This window comes from Gorilla gorilla, chromosome X (assembly GCF_029281585.2).
Source record: "Gorilla gorilla gorilla isolate KB3781 chromosome X, NHGRI_mGorGor1-v2.1_pri, whole genome shotgun sequence".
Taxonomy (NCBI): domain Eukaryota; kingdom Metazoa; phylum Chordata; class Mammalia; order Primates; family Hominidae; genus Gorilla; species Gorilla gorilla.
Window position 1 is genome coordinate 157,359,260 of NC_073247.2, and position 9,826 is coordinate 157,369,085.

Genomic DNA, 9,826 nt, shown 5'->3' on the forward strand with positions numbered 1-9,826 from the left:
ATAAAGATCCCAAACCACTGCTCTTCTTCAGAGCTCTTTGATTGAGAGACTACGATGCTGCTGAGCAACATCACCAAGTAAATAACCCCCCTCTTCAACTTGCCTCTCCCCCAGAGTATCCTTTGACTTATTCCTCTAGAGTGGTGGCCCATGACTTTATCTCTGGAAGGTCTCCTGCTGGGAGTGACTTCCCGTCCCATGTCCCATGCAATCTTATTCACATGCTGCCCAGTAAAGATTGTGTGCCTCTCATGATCCTGTCTCTTTCTTAGTAAGCCCAGAAATACTTGAACTCACTACATTTTCTCATCAGGACTAAATCATAGGCCTTCATTAATTTACTTTGTGTTTTTGTTGTAACATCTTTATTTGTGGTATAATTTACATACCATAAAATTTATTCATTTTATGTGTCCAATTCAACAATTTTTGGTACATTTTCAGAGCTGTGCAAATATCACCACAATCCAACTTTAAAACAATTCCATCCTCCAAAAAGAAACTCATGCCCATTTACAGTAACACCTGTTCCCATCCCCAACCCCAGGCAACCAACTAATCTACTTTCTGACTCTGTAGATTTGCCTATACACTTTCTGTAACATTTTATCAAGACAAAAAGCTGATTTTGACCCAGATGAACCAATTTTTAGTTACATAGTTACTTTAGACATGTCTAAATGATATTTTAGCAAGTTCATAAAGGCTCTAAAAGTCTGTGGTAAATATATATGTGTGTGTGTATCCATCACAGATGTAATGTAACTCCCTTAAAGACTATAACACTTTTGTATCCGTTCATTCATCTGAGCCAAACAATATCATGAGGAAGGCAGAATTCTATGGTTGCGTTAATAGGACATGCGCTCTGCAATCAGAGCTGAGTTCTATTTAAGCTCCATGGGAATACAGACTATGTCCATCAGGTTCACCATTATGCCCTCAATATTTAGCTGAATGCCTGGAACATAAGAGAACCTCAGTAACTGTTAGGGGGGTTAAAAAAGGAATGAAAGAAAATAAAAAATGAACTCTGCGACTCACCAGCAAGCTGCAATGTAAATTTCACTTCACTGAGCCTCTAGCATCTCCAAAAGGGGGAAAATATCCATCTCCTAGAGTTGGGAGGATTGAATGAGATGATGTTTGTTAAGTGCTTGACACACAGATAAGGGTAGTGAGGGGCAGAGGAGTTTAGTTACTTGTCCAATGGTATATGTCGTGCACTGTAGTGGTGGAAGAAGGGCTCAAATTTAGACCTGCCTTTCTGCCTACCTGAGAAAGCCCTTAAGCAGTAATTTACAGAACGTTTTGACAGACAGCTGAAATGAGCACAAATCATTGTGACTATGTGCTATATTATTACAGAGGTGCAGTGATGGTGGAATTAAATGATCCTACAATGTCATTTTTCTTCTCGGTAATAGTGGTAGAAAAATCCCTTAGTGCAAGCCTATGTGATTTCAGAGTCCATCCTTTATAGTAAATGCCTTACCTTACCTATTCCTTATCTCCAGTCCATAAAATGGTGTTTGATCACTTTAAATCCTCTTCTCTGCTTGGCTTTGATTGCAAAATGTGGTCAGGTTAATTGGTACAATTAAAGTGTTCCTGGGGGATAATTACCCCTTTTACTTTCTATGTGTGAAGAAGGAGGATGACTGGTCCCAAAAATGGGATCCCTGTGGCACACTGAAAAGGAGAATTAAATACACAGTGAGATGAAGCCCAGAAAGCATTTTCTCTTGTACTTAATATAATTAGCCAATAAAAGCATATGCAGTTTCTTATATCTATTTCCACCAATTCACACACCTTGGGGTAGGCGGAAAGAAATGATCTGGCATCTGAAACAAGAGAAAGCCGATGTCTGAGTCAAGGAAGTAGGAGTGAGCAGGAGGGCTGGAGAGGTTTTTGTACATCTCCAACAACCTTGCCCTCCTTTCCCACCTGACACATCACCACACCATGGTTATTGCCAGGCCTTTCCGCTGAGTTTTGAGAAACAATAGCCGCTGACGAACTACCTTTTTCTTTTCTAGATTCCAGCCCTCGACACAACAGGAATCTCCTCTGAGGATTCTGCCAGCCATAAAGCTCCCCTCCCCCACAGCTCCCAAATCACTCTCAAGCCTGAAGAGTGCTGCCCTGTCTTCAACACCACAACTACACCCAGGCTGCCGGAACTAAGGTGTATTCCCCAGCAAGATTTAAAGTCCACTCGGGAAAGTAATACAGTAAGTCTTCTACCTTAAAAGCTGTTATGAACTGTAATGCTTAGCAAATTGGCTGGGGGGGTGGGGGTGAAATTGCAAAACGCTCTTTTCACCCTGCAACTTGTATTAACAAGCACATTATGAAACTTCCTTGTAATCAGGTTGAGTGACTTGAGCACCACGTGATTCAAAGACAATTTAGGTGTCAAAGTGAATAGGCTCATTTATACAATGGATACATTTCTCACAACCAGTCAATAATTAATGTTTCAAGTTGGGTGCAAGAACCATGTCGAAATTGACATCCTTTAAAATGACATCCTTCTGGGTGATCAAGAGGAAGGGAAACAGAAGAAACTTCAACAACAGAATCATAAGTATATGGCTTACATAAGTATACTACAGCAAGCTGGAATCGTCTGTCCATTGACTCCTCCAATTATGCTAAATTGCTAGAATGTAGACTGTGAAAACTGGTAGGAGTTTTGAAATAATTTCACCCTTAAGGGTTCTTAAATGTATAATTAAAAAATAAGGGGTGGAAAAGGTGACAGAAGAGAAATGGCTTTGGAAATAGAGCGTCACCATTACTACATGACCTTGAAAACGTTACTTCGTTCTGTGAATTTCAGTTTTCTTCTCTATGATTGGAAGTGATAAATCTTCCTTTGTAAGATTATTATGAGGACTAAATGAGCTAGGTACAAAGTGCCTAGCAGCAAGCCCATCATAGAAGAAACGTGTACTAAATTCTGGTTCTCAAACCTTCTCAAGAAGAGAGAGCTCATCATTGAAATGAGTTACAAAGTTCCTTATGCATGGGAACTTTCCTAGAGAGAAGGCCCATAACTTTCATCTGTTGCTCAAAGCTCCAAAAGGTTAAGAACCACCACAATAGACTGAACGTCTCAAAGGTAGGAAAGCCCCTTATTCATTTCTATATACACGGTGGCACATTATTTTGAGACATGAATCAAGTATTCCTCCTGGAACTAGAGCAACCTATTGGTTTGATTACTAAGGACGGTTGATTTCACATCTGTCCAGAACCCAGCTCTGCACAGGGTGCAAATTGTAGCAACAGCAGTATTAATGTTAATAACTAGCCTTTATTGAACTCTGTATATTCTAGGAATTGGGCAAATGATCTTATAACTATTAATTTATTTAATCACCAAGCAATCCCATGAGGTAGCTATCATTATTATTATCCCCATTTTCAGAAGTGAGAAATTGAAGAAGAGAAAGGTTAAGAATCTTGCTTAGTGCTACACAATCAGTAAGGGGTGGAGCTGGCGTAGGAATCAAGCAGTCTGACTAAGCGTCTACCCAAACTAAGTCTGAGAAACATACCTATCCTAAGGGAGCTCACCGTCACCTTAATTAGATTTTTGAAAAGATACACTCTAGGAAATTTGGACTTGACACCACCCACTAGTGCCCAGCTGCTCCCTACTCCGTACTGGGGCTGGGATGCATGGCCCAAGGAACCCATACAGCTGGCTGGCTAGTTCCCGAAGCCACAAGCTGCAACAGCCTTTCCCTTCCCCAGCCAATGAGCTTTACTCCAGCGGACAGTAATTAAGCTTAGACTTTTCTCCCTGGTGGAGGAAGCAGTTGCATAAGAATAAGAGACTCTTCCCCAGGCATTTTAAAACTGTTTCTTTTCTTCCCTCTTCTCCACCACGTCAGTCAACCTTTAAAGGTTTTTTTTTGTTTTGTTTTGATTTTTTCCTTTTAGAGGACGTTTTTACTGGGCCAGGCCCCTCAACTATCATTGTTTGTACTCTGTAAAATTTTGGTTGTGAAAGGATTTGTGGCGCTAGTCTTGGGCGGTGGCCAATCTGCTGTGCTTTGCATATCTGTATGGTTTGTGATGCAAGCCTCCATCTTGCTTTACATCGTGGGGGCACGGCCCAGTAACCACTTGGCAAGGCTTTGTTTAGCAAACCTGCCTGAAGGGAGGAGCCCTCTCAGGTTTGATATCTGCTTGTTTTCCTAGCCCTGTCTCTTAAAGGGCCCCACCCAGAGATTGGGTTTTCTTCTGCCTGTGTGTATGTGTACTGTGTGTATTGTCTGTCAAAAGAGCTCTAATTAATTTGGCCTAAAGAAAGAAAAGCACTTGGATCAATAATTTTTTTTAAGGGAAGTAAAAGCTGCAGTACCTTTCAGTTTACGTGACTTTAATCTTTGAGAAATAAAAGCAGCCGTAAAGATTATTGGTGAAATGTAGGTCAGATGCAAGGTTTCCTTATTCTAATGGCAGTTAGATATGCTTCTTTAGAAGGGGGAATGAGACAGCTAGGTGGGAGGGGATCCCTGAAGAAACTCCAACCAGCCTGCCCACTGAGGTGGGGCCTCAGGAAGTCCAAGAAGTTTGCAGCAGGGAGGAGCCTGGCCCCTCCTCTTCCTGTGTGGAACCTGAGATTCAAGCTGCAGGCAGGAAGTGCTCTAGCAGGGACTCTGGCCTTGGGAGAGTCCCTGTTTCCCCCTTTTCTTCCTTTTCACCCACTGAAACCCTGTCTTACTCACTATTCAATTTGTCTGCAAGCCTGAATTTTCATGGCTATGGGACAAAGAACTCCGTCTTTAGCTGAACTAAGGAAAAGTCCTGTAACAATAAGATTATTTATGATAGCCAAAAAGTGGAAACAACTCAAATATCCATCAACATTTATACAATAGAATTGTCTAGAAAATGTAAACTAATCTGTAGTGGCAGAAGGGAGATCAGTATCAGTGGTTGCCTGAGATAGAGCAATGGCAAGGGAGGATGGAGGAGTGATTACAAAGGGGTATAAGGAAACTTCTGTGGGTGATGGTTATATTTATTGACTTGACTGTACTCATGGTTTCATGGGTATATACGTATGTTAAAACTTATCAGATTGCACACTTAAAAATGTACTGTTTATTGTTTATCTCAAAGCCACTTTTAAAAATGACAGTAATACCACCTACATTCCAGGGTTGTTATGAGACTTAAATAAGATCATTTATGTTAAAGTGCCAAAAACAAACACAAAAATTTAACATAAAAATAACCATTTAGTAAACAGAAGTTCTAACGTAATTGCAAATAATGGAGAGTCATTTTTTTATTGAGCAGAGGCATGAAAAAGCGAAGAATCTCATTTCAGCCGTCATAGTAGATCAATTTTAGTTATCTCCCTTCATATGTACCTTAACAATGAATTAATGAATACGTGTCCCAATGTACAAGTGCAAGTATATACGTATCTGTATTTGTGCATGTGTGTATATACATTAAGTCCTCACTAATGTTGTCAACAGGTTCTTGGAAATTGATGTTAAGCGAAACTATGTACTAAATGCCATAGGACCTTAACTCTTGTCTATACCAGCCTATGATAAAATTGGCTTCATTACACAGCCTGTCATTTTTGCTTTAAGGAGTAGTTTCCAAGAACTTATGGATGACGTTAACTAAGGACTCACTGTATGTATGTATATATGTGTGTGTTTACATGTATATACATTCACACACATATATATGTTTACACTTTCTTGAAAAGTCCTTTCTACACAATGCATTGGAAGTGGTCTACTTTATTTTCATTTCTATTGTTATAAAAGACCTCAAGGTTGTTTGGAATCAGTGGAATCAGCAATTTTCCCTATTTTTAATAAAAGTGGGAGCTTATTTTATGCTAAGCATTCAACTATGCCCTTGATGTACATCATAACAGTTTTCCTGGGAAGGAGGTATCATCAGCTCTATTTTACAGGTGAGGAAGTGAAGGAACACTAAGATTAAATGATATCTTTAGAATCACACAGCTAGTATGTAGCAAGGCCAGGGAACATATTCAACATAATCTAACCCAAAACTCAATAGCATTTTAGCTCTGCGAGGCTTTCTTCCCAAATTGCTAGATCTAGTATGTGGGTACATTGCTAATACCACCTCAGCAGTCACATGTACCTACAAATTACCAAGATGAATTCAAACCTAGCCTCACAATTAGTGTCACGTCAGTGTCAGTGAAGCCAAGGCTATGGTGAAGAGAGGGAGAAGAAGCCAATTCATCCAGCCATAAAAAATAATCATTAAATGTATGATTCAAGGTGAGTTTATAGATATTTTAAGTCCAAGCTAATATCCATGCAATAGGAATCAAATTGTTGAGACATCCCAAAATCTTAGCGCTATATACAAATTTCTGGATGGAATCTTTTTAGTTTGAAGTCTCATTTTTGTCTGTGTTCTCTGCTTTTGTTTTTTTTTTTTTTTTTTTTTTTTTTTTTTAGAGGGAGTCTTGCTCTGTTGCCAGGCTGGAGTGCAGTGGCGCAATCTTAGCTCACTGCAACCTCCGCCTCCCAGGTTCAAGGGGTTCTCCTGCCTTAGCCTCCTGAGTAGCTGGGACTACAGGCGCACATGCCACCATGCCCAGCTAATTTTTGTATTTTTAGTAGAGACGGGGTTTCACCATGTTGGCCAGGATGGTCTCGATCTCTTGATCTTGTGATCCACCTGCCTCAGCCTCCCAAAGTGCTGGGATTACAGGCATGAGCCACCGCACCCGGCTGTTCTCTGCTCTTAAACTAAAATTTTAATTTTAGAAGATGCTAAAGAAGATGTGGCTAAGTGTATCAAACTAATTTATCAAGTACTATAAATTGAACAGTTTAATCCTGAACATGAAATTTTAATAAAAGTGCCTTAATAAATCTTTAAGCACGTAAGGAAAAGTTACTATAATCATATTGGCTTTAAAAGAGATTTTCATTCTTTTATTTGAGGTCGTAATAGATATAAGACCCCTAGGGAAATATAAAAATGAGAAATAAAAAGGTATTTTGTACAGTTATGGCTAATATTACAACAGTCTCATGTCTGGGATGTTAGACCTCATGCTTTGATCCCAGACAAGCTAAGTTAGATTGTCAGCCCTGCCACTTCATAGTTTACTGGGTTGCACTAGGCAAGTGCTTAGCCTTTCTGGGATTCACTTTCTTATACTGTAAAATTTTGCCAGTGGCAGCACCTACCTTTAGAGTTGTTCTGTGAATTAGATAAGGTCATGTATGTTAGCAACCAGGAATGATTCAAGGTACATAGAAGTGTACTCAACACATAGGGGATGCTATTAAAATAGAATTTGGGCTGCATAGGAGTTTAATGAGTTTAACTTTACTCCATTGCCTTTCTGGGCTGCAGGCAGTAGTGGGAGCCCTGGGCAGTTAGCTCAATGATGGGTGTACCCAGTGGCCTGAGGAAGGAACCTAGAACTAGATTAAAGGATCCAATCCAAGTTCTGGATAATCAATGCTAATTGCACACTCAACTGAGGAGCCTCCAGAACATCACCTTGGCATAAAAAGCATAGCTCTGACTTACTTTTAACAATTGTTTGGGGCCGGGTGCGGTGGCTCACGCCTGTAATCCCAGCACTTTGGGAGGCCAAGGGTGGGTGGATCACATGAGGTCAGGAGTTCGAGACCAGCCTGACCAACATGGCAAAACCCCGTCTCTACTAAAAATACAAAAATTAGCCGGGCATGGTGGTGGGTGCCTATAATCCCAGCTACTCGGGAGGCTGATGCAGCAGAATCGCTTGAACCTAGGGTGAAGAGGTTACTGTGAGCCAAGATTGTGCCACTGGACTCCAGCCCAGGTGAAAGAGCAAAACTCCGTTTCAAATAAATAAATAAATAAATAAATAAAAGTAAAATAAAAATTAAAGAAATTGAGTAACAGCTTTACAATAACAATGCAAATTGTTAACATTTTTGACAACTTTGTATGTGCTCTGCCCTATATGAAACACTGTATATGCATTATCACATTGCATCCTTAATAATAATTATGAAATAGTTGCTATAATTATCCTCAGGTTATAGATGAGAAAACTGCTGCCTTGTCGGAAGGAAAGGTGCTGTTTGGTCTCTTCGCTGGCGTCCCCATCTTTAGGAATTCCAGCCCAAACAAGCCGCCTTCCAATTAGCAGTAACCCTCCTGTGTGTGTGTATGTGTGTGCACATGCATGTGGATGCATGTGTGTATTTGATGGCATTATATATGGGCTAGAAATCAGTTAATTGTTCTATGAAGTCTTTCTCTGATTAGGCCCTCATCTATTTTGTGGACATTGGTTTTGTATATAAAAGGACTGTCATCAGCAACCCAACGATGCTTTTTCTCCCAGCACCCATAGCAACAGCCTTTTTTGTGAACTAAAATAAGTTTGATACGAATCCTCACACTGGAGTTTTGACAGTTAGGTAAGAAAAACAGATCAGTGAGTACATTACACCCACTGTGCTGTAGAATAATTATTTTAAATAATGTATATAAAACATCATTGCATTTTTTCCTGGTTTACCTTTAAATTTGTTAGCATGCCAGAAATGCAACTGCCTAGCTATCATCAGTCCCCATTCCCCAAAAGGCAAACACTTCGTGGGCTGCCAGTGAGAGGTATCACCTGCATACCTGCATAGAGACCTTCTTTCTCTAGCACACAAAGCTTATCCCTGAGACTGGAAGTGTTGAGCAGTCTCTAATTGTCTAGAAGAGCCAGGCCTGGCAAGTCCAGAAGTAGGTTCTAGGCTCTCTCCAACCTCACCCCAACTTAAACTTTGGCTTCATGTTTTATGAGTCTGAAGGCTGTATGCCCAGCTTCTGTAAAGACGGAAATTTATAAGTCCACAGGAAAAACAGAGAGGATAAAAGAGAGTAAAATGAGATACCAGAAACCTGGTGTGGAGAATACATAATAGAGTTGACCCCATAAATGTATCCTAAAGCAGGGACTCAACATTCCAGTTCATCATCAAGAGAGATGAACAAAGCTATCCGAAGGCCTAGGTTGCCATAAAGGAGTGTGGAATGAGTACAGTTAGGAATAGACGGGGCTAGCCTAGAGGTGGGTGCACACGAATAAATCAAGGGGAGACAAATACTGTAAAAGTAATTATAAGGGAGATTATGTTTAAGAAGGAGAATGTAGAATGCTATGTGACCATAAAATAGGGTAATAAAATGGGATAATAGCATATGGTGAAGGCAAAAGCAAGTATACAAATATTTTTTAAAAGCTTAATGTCCATTTAATAAATGGTGCGGGGAGAACTGGTTAGCTATATGCAGAAAAATGGAACTGGACCCCTTCCTTACACCTTATACAAAAATTAACTCAAGATGGATTACAGACTTAAATGTAAAACCCAAAACTACAAAAACCCTAGAAGAAAATCTAGGCAATACCATTCAGGACATAGGCATGGGCAAGAATTTCATGACAAAATCACCAAAAGCAATGGCAACATAAGCAAATAATTGATGAATGGAATCTAATTAAACTAAAGAGCTTCTGCACAGCAAGAGAAACTATCATCAGAGTGAACTGACAACCTAAAGAATGGGAGAAAATTTTTGCCATCTATCCATCTCACAAAGGTCTAATATCTAGAGTCTACAAGGAACTTAAGTGAATTTTCAAGAAAAAAGTCATTAAAAACTGGGCAAAGGACATGAACAGACACTTCTCAAAAGAGGGCATTCATGTGGCCAAGAAACGTGAAAAAAAGCTCAACATCACTGATCATTAGAGAATTGCAAATCAAACCCACAATGAGATACCATC

At 39.9% G+C, this 9,826-nt stretch overlaps 1 pseudogene; it reads left to right on the forward strand.

Annotated features, from left to right (window-relative positions):
• Nucleotides 1-8,185, forward strand: part of LOC115932116 (tRNA (guanine(26)-N(2))-dimethyltransferase-like) — an 89,778-nt pseudogene extending 81,593 nt beyond the window's left edge.
• Nucleotides 8,186-9,826: the final 1,641 nt, after the last annotated feature.